This window comes from Thalia democratica, chromosome 5, assembly GCF_965202585.1.
Source record: "Thalia democratica chromosome 5, ktThaDemo2.hap1.1, whole genome shotgun sequence".
In the NCBI taxonomy this organism is placed as follows: Eukaryota; Metazoa; Chordata; class Thaliacea; order Salpida; family Salpidae; genus Thalia; species Thalia democratica.
The window spans coordinates 3,497,090-3,515,347 of record NC_139169.1 but is presented as its reverse complement, the minus strand read 5'-3'; positions in this window follow the sequence as shown (position 1 = coordinate 3,515,347).

Genomic DNA, 18,258 nt, shown 5'->3' with positions numbered 1-18,258 from the left:
TCGTTTGGAAGTCTAGCACGCTACATTGCGCTACATAGCAGTTGAGTTTATAAATTGACCAATGTGACATCACACTTATCATATTAATAGAGGCTGTTAAGCATGTGTTGTTTTATGTATATGTACAACTATTTATTAAAAATTATATACATGTTATAACTTTAAGATGTAGTATAAAAGTTTATTTTTCTGTAAAAATTACTAAACAAGTAGTTTTATCATTTTAAAGTTATTTACCAAAGTTAACTGCTTATAAATAACTTATATTGTTAAGAATACTCTTACATTTTTAGCAATTAAATACTGCTTCTTATGCATAAAATAATTTTTGAAAGCACTGTAAAAATCATCTAAAAGCTATTCAAGTAAACTATTAATAGTATACAAACTTATTTTATTTCAAAAACTTATTTTAAATTTTAAAGTTGCATTATTAGTTTTTCTATTTTTATAACTTTAAATTATATTTGTAAATACCAAAATCTTACCTAACACGAAATAATAAATACATTAAAACAGTTTTCGCATATAATTTTAGGTTTAATCATTAAAAGTTTGTACTTTTAAATATTTTTTTGAAAAAATAACTTTTTATATTTAATAGAAAATGCTAGTCGACAACTGTTTTGTTATAGTTTTAAAGTTTTTATTATATGAGGTTTTACACAAATCCTAATTATTCTTAATCTTAAACCTTAATTTAACTAAGAAAATTTAAACAATAGTACAGTTTTAGAAAAATAGATTTAACTTCAAATCTTTTAAAGTTTACCTTTAAATGGATATAAACTCAAAAATTCATTTTTAAAGAAATACACAGTGTTTATTTGGACCCTAGTAAGCAAATATGAACCATTTCGAAAAGTAACTAAAACAATAATTTTCATTACGAAAATATTTATTAATACTTTCTAGAGGTTTTATGTATTGTATTATCAGTGTTTTTTTGATACTTAAACTTTTTTAAAAATTTTCGCACATCTTTTGAAAAGGCCTGACACGATCCAGATCTGAACGGATTTTTAAATTAAAATTGGTCTTATCTGGTTCAGGTCAGGGGCGTAGCGTGGGGAGGGACACTGGCGCATGCGTGCCACCCAAAAAAAAATGTAAAAAAATAATGTAATATGTTTATCCTTTATAGTTTATTTTTTCTGCTTAATTTGCCTTTTTTCAACTATGTTTATCTAGTATTCAAAAAGTTAAACGAAATTTTGAATACCAGTTAGTGACAAGTTAGGAAAGTACATGTTATTACTCAATATATTGATTCGGTGCGTAATTGCGAATGCGCACCGATGTTAATGAAAAACTCCATAAGGAAAAATTTTATAAGTTCATTAACTTCATAAGAATTTAGACTCAAAAATTACGCAATTAATATAGCGCACCGCTGTAGTGTAACCTTATGGCAGATTATATTATTACAAAAAGTTTACAAAGTTACGTACGCTTTAAGAAAAATTAAATAATTTTACAATTTTTTTTTATGCTACATTGTTAAGACTACTGCTAGTTTTCTAAACTTTATTTTTGTATACATACAAGATAAGCGTGTTGGCCTATGAGAAATAAACTTTGTTTGTGATTTTTATTATAAACAAATACAATCAAATGAATTAAATCTAAAAAGTATACTTTTAACTATTTTACAAAGTTGTAATAAACTGTAATAACAGTTATAAAATTGGTCTGTTTTAATTTCTGTGTAACTTTATTAAAATTATGTGCAATGAGGGGTTGTTATCACTGTTGTATTGTATATTAAAGAGATTGATATTTTTTTCGTAAATAAAACAGATACTTTCGTTATATTGAATATGTTAATTTTTAAAGATATTAAGTTTAATATAAGTAATAAAAACAATTTTTATTTAGTAAGTTTACATTTTTGCAAGTATAAGTAGTTCTAATGAAATTATACTTTTATTTAATTGTTTAATTTTGTAATATATAAATATTTTTTAAAACAGTTAACGAACTTATTTTACTTAATAAATTTATTTCAAATACATTAAATATAAAAAGTTTTTTTATAGCTTATTAAAAAAGTTTTAATTTAGAGGATTTTTTGAGAAAAAGAATTTGCGCACCCCCTGACCGAAATACCACGCTACGCCACTGGTTCAGATCAATTTCATTTTTAAATTGACTTTAGCTGGATCCGGTATTTTAATTTAGATTTTAACAGAAACCAAGTAAGACTTTTTTTTAAATCGAAATCCAACCAGAACCGGATATAAATATTTATTTTCCACCTGTATTTTGTATTTAGATTTTAGATCCGGTGAATGAATAGTGAAAAGTTACAGAAATCATGCTAAGTTATTGGATAGTTTTTATTTACGTCGGTTGTCAAATTATGTTTTTTTAGGATTTTAAAATTGTTTGTCTTTATAAGTACACAATGAAAAGCTTTAAATCAAGTTTAACAAGTTTTTTGTGAAGCTTTAAAGATTTAATTAAGAAACTAAACATCACTTAATAGATTTTTGGTACTTAATTTTTAGTAAAGGTCTTTTTGAAAAAAAAAGTAAAAAGCTTAATAGTTAAAGTAAATCAATGTTGAGAACATTTACTAATCCACTATTTTAAAGATAGACACTTTTATACAATTTTCCACGATTTATATTGCATGGTTAAGTAAACAAACCATGAGTGATAGTAAATCAAAATTTCAATTATTTAAGAAAAAAAAACTATACTGAAACTTTTGATTATTTTTTTTTTAAGTTAGTTTGTTTGAATAAGGTACAAAATATTGGTTTAGTTAGAATTTATTGGTTTTGTCTTTAAAAATTGGTTAAAGTCCAAACAAAAAAACTGCTGAACAATTAACTTAATTAAACGTTATATTAATTATTTAATTAAAAAAGTTTGGACTTTAGTAGGTAAATATAAACTATTTCGAAACTAGTTTTCAAATTCATAACAACACTTCAAAACAATATTTTTAATTTTATAAGTAAAACAAAATACACATATTGTTTTGCTAGTTGTTCTTAATTTTTTATTTTAATAACTAATATTGTTGCAACACTGTTTCGTTTTACACAAAAATGGGTTTTAAGATAGAAGCATATAACGAAAAAATTTACAATAAAAAAATCTTTTTAATGATAACTTACTGTTTACATGTTTCAAAACAATGATAAAAGAAAACTACTTCATAACTAATTTCGGAACTAAAAATTATAAAAACTGCTTTAAAATAGATAAAATAATTAATTTTGTGTCTTATTTAATAATAGTATATATACTATCACCGTTATCAAGATTACCATTAGTGATTAAAACTCTCACATGTAAAGAGTTGTTATAAGTTTTGGTGTTTTTAAATATTTGTATAAATTTTGTAGTATAAAAGAATTGATTTAAATTCCTAAGTTTTTTTTTATAAGCAAAGAGGGTAAACTTTTCAGCGATTATAGTCTTAACAAATACTGTTTTACTTTGTTTTAATTGTTTTAAAGAATAATAAAGTTAATTTAAACTTATATTAAGTTTTTTAACTATCACAGTTTCGCTTAAAAACTTGGAACTGTTCATTTTAAAACTAAAAAGTTTGTTTTATCTTTATAAAAAACAATTAATTTTATTTTACAAAGCAACCGATCTAAATATTTGTAAATATAAAGGAAGTATTCCTTTAAATACGCTATGGTTTTAATGCTGTTAAACTAACTTCTTGTTATTTTGAATGAATGTATAGTTTATAAACAAGATTAAGTTCTTGTTTGTTAACAAACAAAGATAAGTTGTTTATCATGTAGTTACAATTAAACTTATATTTAAGAATTAGATGAATGTCTGAAAATTCAAAATACATTACTTAACGTTTAAAAACAAAATTACTTATATTATTTTTGTATCTTATTTTTCTTTATTAGTTAAAAATTTATAAATCGGTTCATTTTATGTAAATATACCTTACATTTTCTATTTTACCCATCGTATAACATTTTAAAGAAGTATATAGCTCAAAAAAAGTCATTCGTTTTGTTTTTTGCTATCTTGCAATATCAAAACTAAATATCGACAAATATAATAAAAATATATATATTTTGAAAAAATATCAAGTTATAAGTAGTTGAAACTTAGAAATGATTTTGTGAAGTATTGAATTATGATTAAAAAATATTTAAAAAAAATTAGTGTATGTAAAGTTTTATTTTTAATTTTAGTACAGTTTTGAGTTTTCAACTAATCCACTGCATATGTGTATAAAGTTAATTTTGAAATTTCTACAAAGCAGTGAACTAAACAAAGGCACATCCTTTTGCCTGGGCAGAAAACTTCTCAAGAAATTCCCTAAATAGAAAACTGCAGTTTCGTTGTTAAGTTGCCACAAAAAACTCCGCCAATCGAAACTGTTCTGTTAACACTCATTCTCTCGAAGCTTGTTATCTTGTTTTTATTCTGTCGTTTTCAAAAGGAACTTTTATTTTGCATAGTATAATAAGTAGCAAGTCGATATAGTGTGTAATTATTCTGAAACGTTTGAAAGTAAACAGTTTTGTAGTTTATTAAACGAGTTAACTTGTAAACAAATAAGACATTAAGCTGTAAACCAATAAATAGCAACTGTAGAATTATACTACTTTAAATTAATAATAATAGTTAAATTCTTAACTAAAAAATAAAGTCACACAAAAATATGAATATATAATTATAAATTAAGTATTAAAATGTAATTTTAACGTGTTATCAAGTAAAGTAACAAAACTTAAGTGTGAACAAAAGAACTCAAAAATAGTATTTTTAGAACAAATAAAGCTTTAGTACTTCTATCAACAATGATAAAGTTAGCAGTATTTTTTACAATCATGTTTTGTTCGGCAGAGTTCGGTAAGTTTTTTAATTAACTTTAAGTATTAAATTAAAAAACTGTTTTATTGACACAGTTGTTAAAACTTTTTTTAAGCAAGTATACTTTCATTTTAAACAAAAGTTAAGGCTAAAAACAAATTTACGATTTAGTTTAAGTGCAAATAGCGTACAAACAACAATTTTATATAAAAAGCTTGGTTTATTTATAAAGAATTAAATAGTAAGAAATAAAGATAGAAATTAGTTCATTTAAAATAATGCTGTGTGTAGCAGTATATAAACAAGACTTATAGTTTTTGTCTAAATTTTCTAAATGTTTTACACAGAAAAATAAGCTAAGTATAAAGATATAAAAGACGCATACTTAGTTGTTTAAATAAACTGGTTACATGACAACTCGAATTCGGACAACTCAAATTCCGACAATTAAAATTCTTGAAAAAATGTTTAAAAGACTATGTCTCAATAAATTATTTGAATTTGAAAAAAATAAAAAATGCATATGCAGATATTATTATTATCTACAAGCCACTTTTTTCTTTTATTTTAATTTTAAATATTTTTCAAAATATTTTAAAATTACTAAAAATAACTATGTTTTTACTATATTTAAACCATATTTTAAATTGTGTTTAATTTTTTTCGAAAAGAAAAAAATAACTTGTAAATATTAATATGACCTACATATGTATTTTTTATTTTTTACAAATACACATTACTTTTTAATTTGTGGCCGTTTGAATTTTTTTTTAAGAATTCTAATTGTCCGAATTTGAATAGTCGTGCACCCAAATAAACTATTACTTTCAAAATATAGTTAAAAAACAATATGATTTGAACTGTATTTAACTTTTCAACCCTGAACTTATTTAAATGATGTCATTCAGGTTAGATATTTTGCAATATAATATTATCAAAGTCTAAAAAAATATTAACAACGTTTATATTTGTTTAACATTGGAACTTCAATAATTTTTATTGCGTAACTGTTTGTGTTTTTATTATTATTTAAACAGGTAGTTCAACTTTTAGTCAATATAAACACGTACTTCAAATCTAAATCTATAGTGAGAAGCTTTTTCAGTTTTAGGCTGATAAAAACTGATGTAAATTATCTTAGATCGAATAGAAACTTTTATATTTTAACAACATATGTATGAAGTTTATATGAACAAATAATACATATTAACAGTAAGCTATATTGGTAAACCTTAGTTTAAAGTAGTTTAAATTGTAAAACAAAATTACTTTAATTTACAAGCCAACCAAAAAAATCATTTATTTTGTTATTTTATAGGTCAATCCATGGTTAGATTGGAAAAATGTAATTTTCACGGAGAAAATTAGTTATTTTCTTAATATTTCAGGTTAATAAAAAGTTATAAACGCAAAACCTAAATTTTACTTGTAAATTTGAACTAATTATTATTTTATCAATTTTATAGGTCAATCCGAGGTAAGATATGCGAGATGTAAGTTTCACGGTAATAGAGGTGAAAATTATGCCGATGGATATTTGCGTCTGAAAGAAGATGTAAGTTTTATTAAAGTTATAAAACTTTTTTATAAAGAAAAATGAATTTGTAAGTTGTTTTAAAACGATTTTGTTTATGTTTGTCGGTTGTATTAAAACGATTTTGTTTATGTTTGTAAGTTGTATTAAAACGATTTGTTTATGTTTGTAGGTTGTATTAAAACGATTTTGTTTATGTTTGTAGGTTGTATTAAAACATTTTGTTTATGTTTGTAAATTGTTTTAGAACATTTTTAATTATTTTTTTAAGTTGTATCAGAAAATTTTTGTTTTTTTATTGTAGGTTATAACAAAACAGTTTTGTTTATGTTTGTAACTTTTAACAAAATAAACAAAAAAAATTTAATTTAATTCGTATCAAAACAACTAAACTTAAGTTTGTAAAACCACAACCCAATGTTACATACCAATAAATAAATCTTAGCAATTTTTTCACCTAAAAAAATAAAAACGTGCAACAATGTTTAAAATCTGATAAAATTCATATCAAAATTATTTTTTTGCAAACACTCTGTTGTAGTAATATTTTTATCTTACTAAATTATTTTCAATAAGTATCAAGTTTAGTTTTTTTGAACACTTGAAAACTTTCACAACCACAAACGAAGATACCACGACACTGATAAAAACTAAAACTTTTCGAAAAAAAAAAACGGTTTAGTGGATATTAAATAATAATCGGAAAATTTTTGATTACAACCAACGTTTTTACGTCAAGATATCAAACTAATATTATATTCATAATCACAACATTACGTCACATAGATTTCCGAACAATTTTTGGGAAGATTAATATTTACTTAATTTTTGTACAAATATAAAATGAAATTTATTCACGTAAAGCCATAGACACTTCAATAATTTTACTAGTTAATTCTTTAATTAAACATAACCATAATATATCATACGTATTAAACAGTGACGTCATAATTGCAGGCATCAGGTCAAGTTTGGGGTAGAATCCATGTTCACGTCATGAACACTTCGATGACCGGACCATTTGGTGTTTACATTCACACCCATCCATCCAGGGGCCGTTGCAGGAGAGGGAGAAATGTGATGTTGGTTTAAATTTAAAATATTACCAATGTTGAAAAATAAAAAATAGTTTTTGTAACGACTGGACATATAAAAGGATGATTAATATTATATTAGTATAAATTATTAAAATTAATAATAAAACAAAAACAAATTATACAGTAGTCTTCCTTTATTGTACCAACATATGTTTCTGTTTGTTAACGGGTTAACACATTTCAACTGAGTTATTAACGGAAAGAAACATATGTTGGTACAATAAAAGAAGATTACTGTATAATATGTTTTTATTTTATATTCCAGTGAACTTGTTACACTACGATCTTTTGTTAACAAACACTTAAACTTTTATTTTAGTAGTTAAAATTAACAATATTTGAAAATAATAAAACAATTACTATAACTACTGTACTTGTAAAAGTTAGTTACGTCATAATATTAATAATAATAAACAATTAGAACAATACAACTAATAACATTGAAAAATAACTAACTGTTTATCATAATGACTGGACATGTAGAAGAATGAAAAATATGATGGTAGTGATATCGTAATAGAAAAATTCATTAAGTATTAAACAATTATTTAAAATTTAGTTTTACATTTTGAAAAAGGTTGAGCTTTTCATAATAAAAATAAACAAAAATTAAATAATTAAACCAAGTTAGTAATCGTAACCACTCTAGTTGCCACAAATTAAAACTTCGTTCAATCATATCAAATAATACCTGACCCGATGGCCATTATATCAACTATAGTAGCTACGTTTGCAGTTAATTAATTATAGGGAAAAAAAACTATATTACAAAAAATTATGTTTTTAAGCACGAAGTCGTACAATTGATAAAGTATTTTGTAAATTTTCAACATTCATAGTTATAAATTAATACACCATTTGCAACTTAGTATACAGAGATTACTCATTTTTGTTTTTATATTTTCTTTCCCAAACGTTTTCAAAACTATACCAGAATCATTCTCGAGTGGTAAACATCAAATGAATTTAAACTAATTTTGGTTAGTAAAGCAGTTTAACAAATAAGCTCAAATTCTAACGTATGAATAAGTTCAAATAAGTGCAAACTTAAAAGTTTAGCAAGTCAAACTTAAGTAAAAATAATTTAATTAATAAATTGTTAATAGTTTTTCTTTTCCATATAATGCTACTGGCGTTTTAATTTAGGTTGTTCTCCCTCATTCAATATTGAGTCAAGGCTGTAGAGTTTGCTTTGTTTACTTTAAAGTTTTGAACTATGTCAGAGTTTTGAAAGGGTGTGCAATTAAAAAGATGTTCAAATATTGCGCTGTTTTTATCTGTTCTACAGTGATCAGTATATCGTCAGAAGACTTGTCGTAAGGTTTCTCCAGTATAGGAGATGCTCTGATCTGCAGAGCAGATGTATTCATAAATAAAACTTGCGTCAAATACTTCCGAGCATTTACTTTTGTTGCTGAAGTAGTTAGAAACTTTTTTTTTACTGGTGTAGACCGGTTTAACATCAATTTTGTGGTTTTGAAATGTAGATGATAATTGTTTTTGGAATTGTATTCAACAACTACTAACGAAAACTGTTGTGAAATAAAAATAGTTTTCAACGTCTGTTTTCCTTTCATTTTTTGTGTCAATCTCTGGTTTTGTTTGTAAGAAGACAATAGTCTTAACTTAAATTAAAGCTGTCATATAAAATTATAAAGGTTTTTATTACCATTCATAACTATAAAAACCCTTATAAAGTCATCAGTCATAGTTTAAAAAATATCTTATAAATTCACTATTCATAACTATGAATATTTTTTTAACTTCACCATTCGTAATTATAAAAGTTTTTGTCAAAACATCATACATAGTTATAAATTCAACACATAATTAATAAAATTCTTATAAAAAAATATAGCAAAGGGGGTCACATTGGACAGTTCAGAATGATGACGTAATCTACAACATGGACTTCAAATTGGATTCCAGACTGAACCTGGAATCTTTTAGGGACAACAAGAATGGAATCTTTCATAGAGGAATCAAAGTGAGTTAAAAATGCAAAGTATTAAATATAATCTAAATAAAAATTATCTATGATACAAATATGGTATTGTCGTCAGAGGCACAGAGCAAATTTGAAATAAAAGCTTGATATAAAAAAGTCAATGACTATAATTTACAGTAAGCAGAAAGTTAAAAAATTCTTAAACTGTGGAAACTACAATTAAACAACCTTTGTTTATTAGGCTCTGCTTTTATAAAATATTACAAAATCTCTAAAAGTTTGATAAAAACAATTTTAAATGTAATTGTATATTTAATACAGTAAAAAATTAAAAGTTCAATTAGTTACAACTTCACCAATTATTTCCAATCTTTTACTCTTTTTATATATGTATATATTATAACACACATAGTAGTATATCACAATATTTTTCATGTAATACAAAATGTTCAAAAATTTTTACAGTTACTCCTGAAAAATAATTGAAAGTATATTTGTTACAGTTTCAAATGAAAACAATTAAAAATATTTATATCATTTAATTCACTTACAGTTAAACCTTGGTTTTAGCGGAAAAGCTATTTGTTGCATTTCCCAATAAAAATATTAACTATATTTAAAATATTTACAGCTCCATCTAACTTCTAGCGGAAAAGCAATTTGTTGCATTTCCCAAAAAAAATATTTACTATGTTTAAAATATTTACAGCTCCATCTAACTTCTAGCGGAAAAGCGATTTGTTGCATTTCCTAATGAAAATATTTATTATATTTAATTTATTTACAGCTCCATCTCACCTCTAGCGGAAAAGCGATTTGTTGCAACGTCCTAGCGGCAGTCCTGACGATTTCGAAAAAATGAATAATAATGGAAAAGCAGGTAACATCCACAACCGTCACTGATGACGTAGTAATCTTGTGTTTGTGACGCCATAATGAAACTTGCGATCTCATTATTTTGTTTGTGACATCATGATTGAAGTTTTAATGGTGTTATGTTTTTCATTAAAACATTTTAGTGTTTTAGTATATTTTTTGAGGTATTTACGTTTTTTTTTTAAGTGAATAGTTTTAGCTCTATAGTCACCAAATCATAATGTCTTTTGTTAACATAAATTTTTTTTAATCAAACACTTTTTTGTTTTTGAATTGTTTCTTTATATTTTCTAATGTGAATAGTATATTGCGAGCTTCTATTAGCTGTTTCATAAAAGTAGTAATTTCCTTAAACTATTTGTGTTTAATAAAGTTATTCTGTTTACACGTAAAATTGGCTTCTTTATACATTTACAATAACGTTAGTTTTCGTCATAAGTGGTTTCCATAGACTTTTAAAAGTTATTTTTATTTCAGTTTACAGAACTAATTTTTTTTAATAATAACAGTAAGGCTGACTAAAAGACCCCATCTGTAAAATTATGATTTTAGTTTAGCTTTAAAATCATTTATTTTCTTAATAACAATATTTCAATAAGTCATTGACAACAACGTTTTTATAGTTTGTTTTAGTTTTAGTTTTATATAAAAGTTATATAAAACAAAACTCATCTAAAACTAGCTAATCAAAGTTTTAGTGATAAAAATATAAATAGTTTGTAGTTATGTAATTTCAGAACAAGCAGATAATTAAAAATAGTTAATACAAGTCTTAAATGTGTGTTTAGTTTCAACCAAATTTTAAACAGTTTAATTGCTACTATATAAAAACTTACGCACATTACCACACATAATTGTTAATAAAACTAATAATGATTTTAATGAAAAACAATGTTTAATTTTTTAGATATATTGTAGAGAACAACAATTAGTTTTTGTGTAAGTTACATGCTTGATTTTTTTTCACAAATGAAATATTTTATAAGCTTATCATTGTACTAAAAACAATACAACGTTTTCTTTTATTGTAATGTATATATAAATACAGATTGTTTTTATAAAGTTACTCTGCATAAACGAAATTTATCAAAAAGTATTTAGAGTTATTTTTTTAACTTTTAAATTCACGTAACATAAAGTGTTTTGATGTTTAGAAATTATCATGTTCATTAGTTTTATTTATTGAACTATATCAAAATATATATATATATAACATTTTGAAAAGTATAGACACAAATAAATTGTTTAAATTTAGCTTATGTTTTGTTTAAATCTAAAAAGAGTAAATTTTGGTTATAAGAGTCACGAGTTACAAGTTAATTATTGACTTTATTATAGGTAGTACTTATTACTTAAAACACGTTTATGGTGTTTAACTAGCCATACCTGTAGTTTATAGATATGTAAGTATTGATTTTAGTTCTTAGTTTTTTGATAAGCGTAGAGGGTAAGTTTTTCAGCGACCATAATCTTAACACGTACTGTTAAAACTTGTTTTAAATGTTTTAAAGAATAATGAAGTTAAATGAAACTTATATTAAGTCTTTTAATTATCACAGTTTTATTCTTTTACTTAAAACAGTACTTCTAAACACTAAATAATCTTGTATAATTTATTTTTTACATTTTTTTTTATTTTACAAACTAACTGATCTAAACTAATTAAGCTACAAAATATTTATAAATATGCTATGGTTTCTATGCTGTTAAACTAACTTCTCGTTATTTTGAACGAATACATGGTTTGTAAATATTATTACAGTGGTTTATTAAAAACAAAGATAAAATTTTATCATGTAGTTAACATTTAACATATATTCATAAGGGGAGCAGGTTAAATATGCACGAAGACATTTTGCACAAAACACTTTTGCAGAAAATACTTTTACACAAGGTGTCACTTTTGCACGAAATACTTTTACACGAGGTGTCACTTTTGCACAAGAATAAAAAAAATAAAAACAATAAAAATATTTAAAATGATAAATTAATTTGAAAAAATAATAGTAGAATAAATAACATTTTAATGAACTAAGTAAAAAACTAGATAAAAAACTAATAAAAAAACAAAAAAAAAAGTTACTGACGATGGGTAAGAGTAAGTGATAGAAAAAAAAAAACCTAATAAAAATTAAAAAATAAAAAAAGAAAATAAAAAAGTTAATATGAAATATTTAATAAAAATACAAAAAAAAAATTACTATCCGAGGGTGAGTGTTAGGGGTAATAATGATAGTAAAAAGAAATAATCAATTTTAATTAATAAAAATAACAGCTTTAAAATTTTTCAAACCGTGCAAAAGTGTCTTCGTGCAAAAGTGTCCCGTCGTGCAATTTAGACTCCTACAGTCCTACCCATTTATAAGTTTTAGTCCAATATTTAAAGTTTTCAAATAAAGTTTTCAAATTTTAAAAACAAATTTATTTATATTACTTTCGTCTCTTAGTTTTCTTTTTTAATTAAAATCTTATAAATCGGTACTTTTTATGTGAATGCACCTTACTTTTACTTTTCAAACCCGTTGTATAACATTCTAGAGAGGCATAAAGTTCAAAAAAGTCATGAACAAGTTGTCAATTTTGATTTTCTGTTTCCTTGCAACATCAACGCAAACATCAGCTCAACCGGTACAATTTTCGATCGAACTTTATGATTTTGAGGAATTTCATGAAAACCTGGTCAACTCTAAAGAATACGGGTACATGTACAATGATTACAGCGATTATACGAGGAAGGATTATCCACAACTTGATGACAGTACTGAAGGTTACATCGGGCAAAGAAAGACAATTATAAATGGTTCAGGTAAAAAGATAAAAATAATAAAATGTCAGTTTTTTTAAACAATTGTTTAGATTAATAAGTCGTTTAATCCACAGATTGAAAAAGTTGCATTTAAGTTACAAAAACTTTTTTAACTAACGTTTAATTGAATAAATGAATTTAATTGATAATGGAAGATACTTAATTTTAAATACCTTAGACGATATAAAGTTTTTAGGCCATTATATAAATAAGCCTGCCTAGAAACTTGTTGGCATCAACTTATGATTTTCTAGGTAAGATTTTGTAAAAAAGTAGAAAATATTTCCTTATTTAAGAATCTTATTTACAATTTTTTTAGTTAGTTTTTTAAAGTAAAACTTATCCAAATTTTAGGTGATATTTGGATGGAGTCTTTTTGGAACAACAGAACCTACACTCTGATTTGGGAGGACAATTACTCCGAAGTTGGGGAAGAAAGTTACTCCGTCGAATTTAGGAACGAATCAGGAATTTACACTTTGCCAAGTCTTTTTTTAGTTATTTGTTCAATAAATTTAATTTATTTACTAACCAGGATGTTATTAGTTGCCTTAACATAATATTTTTTTTTTTAGTTTTTGTTTCAAACATTTATTAATTGTTAAATAAAAAATTTGTTTTACTTTACTTCTATTTGTTGTTTTTCAAGAATTTTTTATGAAGTGCACTGCTTTTTGACTGAAACTTAATTTTCTAAATAAATTTTCGAAAAAATAAACAGTAAATTTATCAGTTAATGAAGTAGAATGTTTTGTTAACAATCAAATTAACGACACCATACCAGGTTGCACAGAAATAAACAACAGATATTGTGATCTGAGCGAAATATTTAGAAGTAATCTGAATTCGACATTCGATATTTTCGTGAAAAGCTTCACTTTCAACGCTGAAATCACGGACTACAACCCTTATATGGAAAGTTAGCAAGTTTCATATGAATAGATGTTCAATTTCTTATATCTTTAATTTGCTGCTTACTCAGGGAGATTTTTTTTTGCTTTTGTGGTATGTTTACTGTTTGATAAAATTTGATACGATTTTATTTTGTTAACTCTTTAAAAAACTTAGTATTAACTTTATTTAAATTAATAACCAGATTTTTAGCTCAGTAAAACATTTATGGTCACCAATTCAAACTTTCTGAACTCTGAGTTGATGTTTAAGGTCAAAGTTTTACTTTTACGTTTTTTGTTACAAATTGGTTTTGATTTATGTTGTATAGATTTATATTTTATGCACATACACTTAATTTAATTAATAATTTTTTGAATAGTAAAAAATTTTTAAAGCTTTTCCACCAACACCTATGTTCGATGTAAGTCAAGAAGGAAATGCTTTGACAATAAAGTCTTACATCACACAAAAAATGTATGACATGTACCTTGTAAATTCTGTTTTTACTTATATGGTGAGTTTGTTTTATATAAAGTCTTATATGTACGATATGTACCTTGTAAATTCTGTTTTTACTTACATGGTTAGTTGTTTTATATAAATTCTTATGTCTTATATGTACAATATTTACATTATCAACTATTTATTTACCTATATTGTTAGTTTATTTATTATAATTTCTTGTATCACACAACAAATGTATGTAGCTTATAAATTCTGTGCATACCTATATTGTTAGTCTATTTATAATTATTTCTTATATAACACAACAAATACATGGTATGTACCTTATAAATTATTTATTTACCTACATTGTTAGTTTATTTGCTATAGTTTCTTACATCACTCAACAGATGTATGTTTGTACCTTATAAATTAAATTATGTATTACCTGTATTGTAAGTTCACATTATTTACAATCAACTTTGGAAACTATTGTTTGTAAATGACATAAATACATTGTATCTGGTTGAGGGTACATAAAGTAAAAACTGATAAAAGTTTAAACTTTTAGTATTAGGAATAGAAATATCAAATTAAAACTTGATAGTTTTAATATAAACATGAAACTTCAAAAACGTGATGCTGTATATTATTCTGAAATTTTAAAAGATTTAGATAATTTTATTAGGTTTCTTACTTTCAATTATTAGATTTATGACGATTTATGCGACAAAATAAACTTTGAAATTTTATCATACGAATAGTTTTCATTATGAAATTTTCAGGCAGTCTAATAGTTTATTAAAAAAAATACTTTTCTTATATAGTTTTTTTTTCACAGATTAGGTTCAGACCAATAGGTTCAAACTTGAATCGATTTCAAATGGGTGAGAATTATATCGATGGTAAACCTATAAATGTAAAAGTTAGTATAATATATGTATGAGTCTTAAAATTTTATAATTTTGTGGAATAAATAGTGCCCTTTTGGCTTTAAACAAAATTATTTTGTATATAAAGTTTCATTAAGTAGACTCTATAAAACTCTAACCTAAAAACCTCTTATCTCTAATTAAGAAACTTAATGACTTGAATACTGAATTGCGGTATTTTTTATGAGTATCTGAGTAAAGGTATTTTCTAAAAGTTTTAATAACCATTCGAAAGTTTTTTAATATTTTTTTTATTTTTTGTGTTCAAAGTATTCATATGTTTATTTGTAAGTCTACAATTCGTTTTTTAAATAAGACCCAGTTACAATATTAACAATTTGCAAACTTCATCATAACATCATTAACGATCATATCACTTCGATCATCAGACTAAAAACTCTCTCGGTCAGCATTGGTAAATAATTTTTATTAACCATAATTTTTAAAAAAGTTCTATTTTTATTAGAAAATTTTAAGTATCACGAAACATATAGCTCTGAAAAATTCCGCCAATTTTTCAATTTCAAACTTTAAATTTAAATTTTAGTTTTAAACAAACATTAAGCTGTTTTCAAGGTAAAAGAGTTTAATGAATTCGAGTGAAAAACAATTTTAAACTTATTGCTGTTATAAACATTTATACAAGTTAAATAAAGTAACGTAAAACGTCATTTCAAACTCCAAGCAATGAAAATCAACAAATGAAGAAAACTATATTTAACAAAACATGTACTTCTAGTTTGTATAACACTAAATATTTTGTAATTACAGACTCCGAGTAACAAGAAGTATTGTGTCTCAATGGCTTTCAAAGACATTTTGATTCCAGAAAGTTCTCCGTTCTACGGTATTTTTGAATGGTCTGAAGAAAAATGTCCTTTATAAACAACAGTATTTTTCCGTCTCTTTATTAAGCTTATACTTGATTCTGCCAATATATTTCGCCGTATACATGAGAAGTAATGTGTGATTTTTATGGTGTATAGTTTATTATAATAAATTACTACAATCTATAACAAAAATTACGCATTTAAATACTGACAACTTTATTATTAGTTTGTTAAAGTTAGAAAACATGTCGCTGCCCAAAATTTTTTGCTTGGTGGGTCAACATTGCCTAAATGGCCCAGAATGCCGACTCCAGATTCAAAGTTTCACAAAAACTTCTTATCAGCGGAGGACAACAGAAGTATCTGTCTCGGGATGTAATTTTTAGCTGAAAAATACCTTAGTAATAAGACTAAACAGATTTTAAATGACAAACATTTGGTATTTATATCTATAAATTTCAAGCCTTAAATTTCAACTTAAAAATAAGACAACAGTATAGTATTATAATGTTTTTAAGTATTTTTTTATTTTATTAATCCTTTATGGTTAACTAATAATTATTTTTACGCAAACAAAGTTCCCTCAAGTAAAATATATAAGGTGAAAAAACAAAAAGTTTTTTTATTTGAGTTTCAGTACACAAGTTCTTGTTATATGTAAGTGTATTTTTCTATAAAACTTTACTTTAAAAAAACTTATTCTTAATACAATGTTTTAAAGTTTTGCGACCTGTAAGACTTTTTTTTTAAATTATAGCCCGAAAATATTTTTCCTGGTTAATTTAGCCTACATACTAGAAAAGTTTTCAACCCTACCTGAGTAAAAATGTTTCAAGGTAAGGTAATTTTCGTAAATGCAAGTTTAAATTTTGAACTTTTTTGTCTTTAACATTGGGATGAGATTAATTATAATTCCTCTTTCTGTACATGTTTCAACCACTGGGTTTTGATTATGCAACTCTCAGATAGCTTTCAAAGCTGTCTTTTAGACCTTTATGGGCGACACGAAATTTACTGTTGAACTATTCAATTTATTGCACCTACTAACAAACAGCTCTTGTAAAAAAGCCAGCATAAAAATATGACATTGAAAGTTTTTAAGTTGAAGAGTTAAATATATAAAGTATAGTAAAAAATGTTATATAGAGTATAGCTTAATGGACAATTTTGGCAGAATTTAGTTTAGAAATACTACTTGCAAAAATTTTAAAACTATTTAACGTTTTGTTGATCTTACAGGCTAAGATCAACATTAAGGCTTCTCAAGATAGCTTATGTTAAAAACTTTTGAAAAACTTAGCTTGGCTCAATTTTTTTGATTTTTTTTCAAAAACCAGACTAGTTTGGATATTTTTCGGAATCTTTAGGCTTTTTTTAATATTTAATCATCTTAATTTTTATTTTTTTATTTATTTTTTTTTTATGGTAAAAAGAACATCAGTCTCAAACTCTACCCCTTGCAAAGATAAACGTGTGATAAACATCATGTGTAATTCCACCTGCCCTACTAACATTTAACTTTAACTATATAAAAACAAAATAAACAAAAACTATCTTTTAAACAAATAAAAATAAAATCTTGGTGACACGCCATTTGAAGAACAATCACAAGGCTAAAATCTCAACACTAAAAACCACAAAGTGTGGGAAAATCATGAAGCTCAAATTCCCAAGTAAGTGTTCAACGGCGCTACAACAAAAAAATCACACCAACAATCCAATCATGTGATCACCGCCACCATAGTAAACTCACAATTAGTTGTTGAGAAAATGCATAAAACTAGTATTATAATGAATACATCAGCATTAAATAACTATGTTAGAGCTTGATAACTAACTAATTTACTGAAATGTTACTGAGAAAAATTGGAATTTGACCTAAATTAAAAATAAAACTATTATTAATAAAAATGTAGTTTCTAAAACTTGTATTGGTAGAATTAATTTTAGTCTAATAAAAGTAAGAAGAAAAAACTTATATTTATGCAATAGTAATTAATATATACAGCTAACAACAAAACATAACAAACTGGAAAACAGCAAATAAAAAATCACGCACAATCAACTATATCTTTCCCCATCAACAGA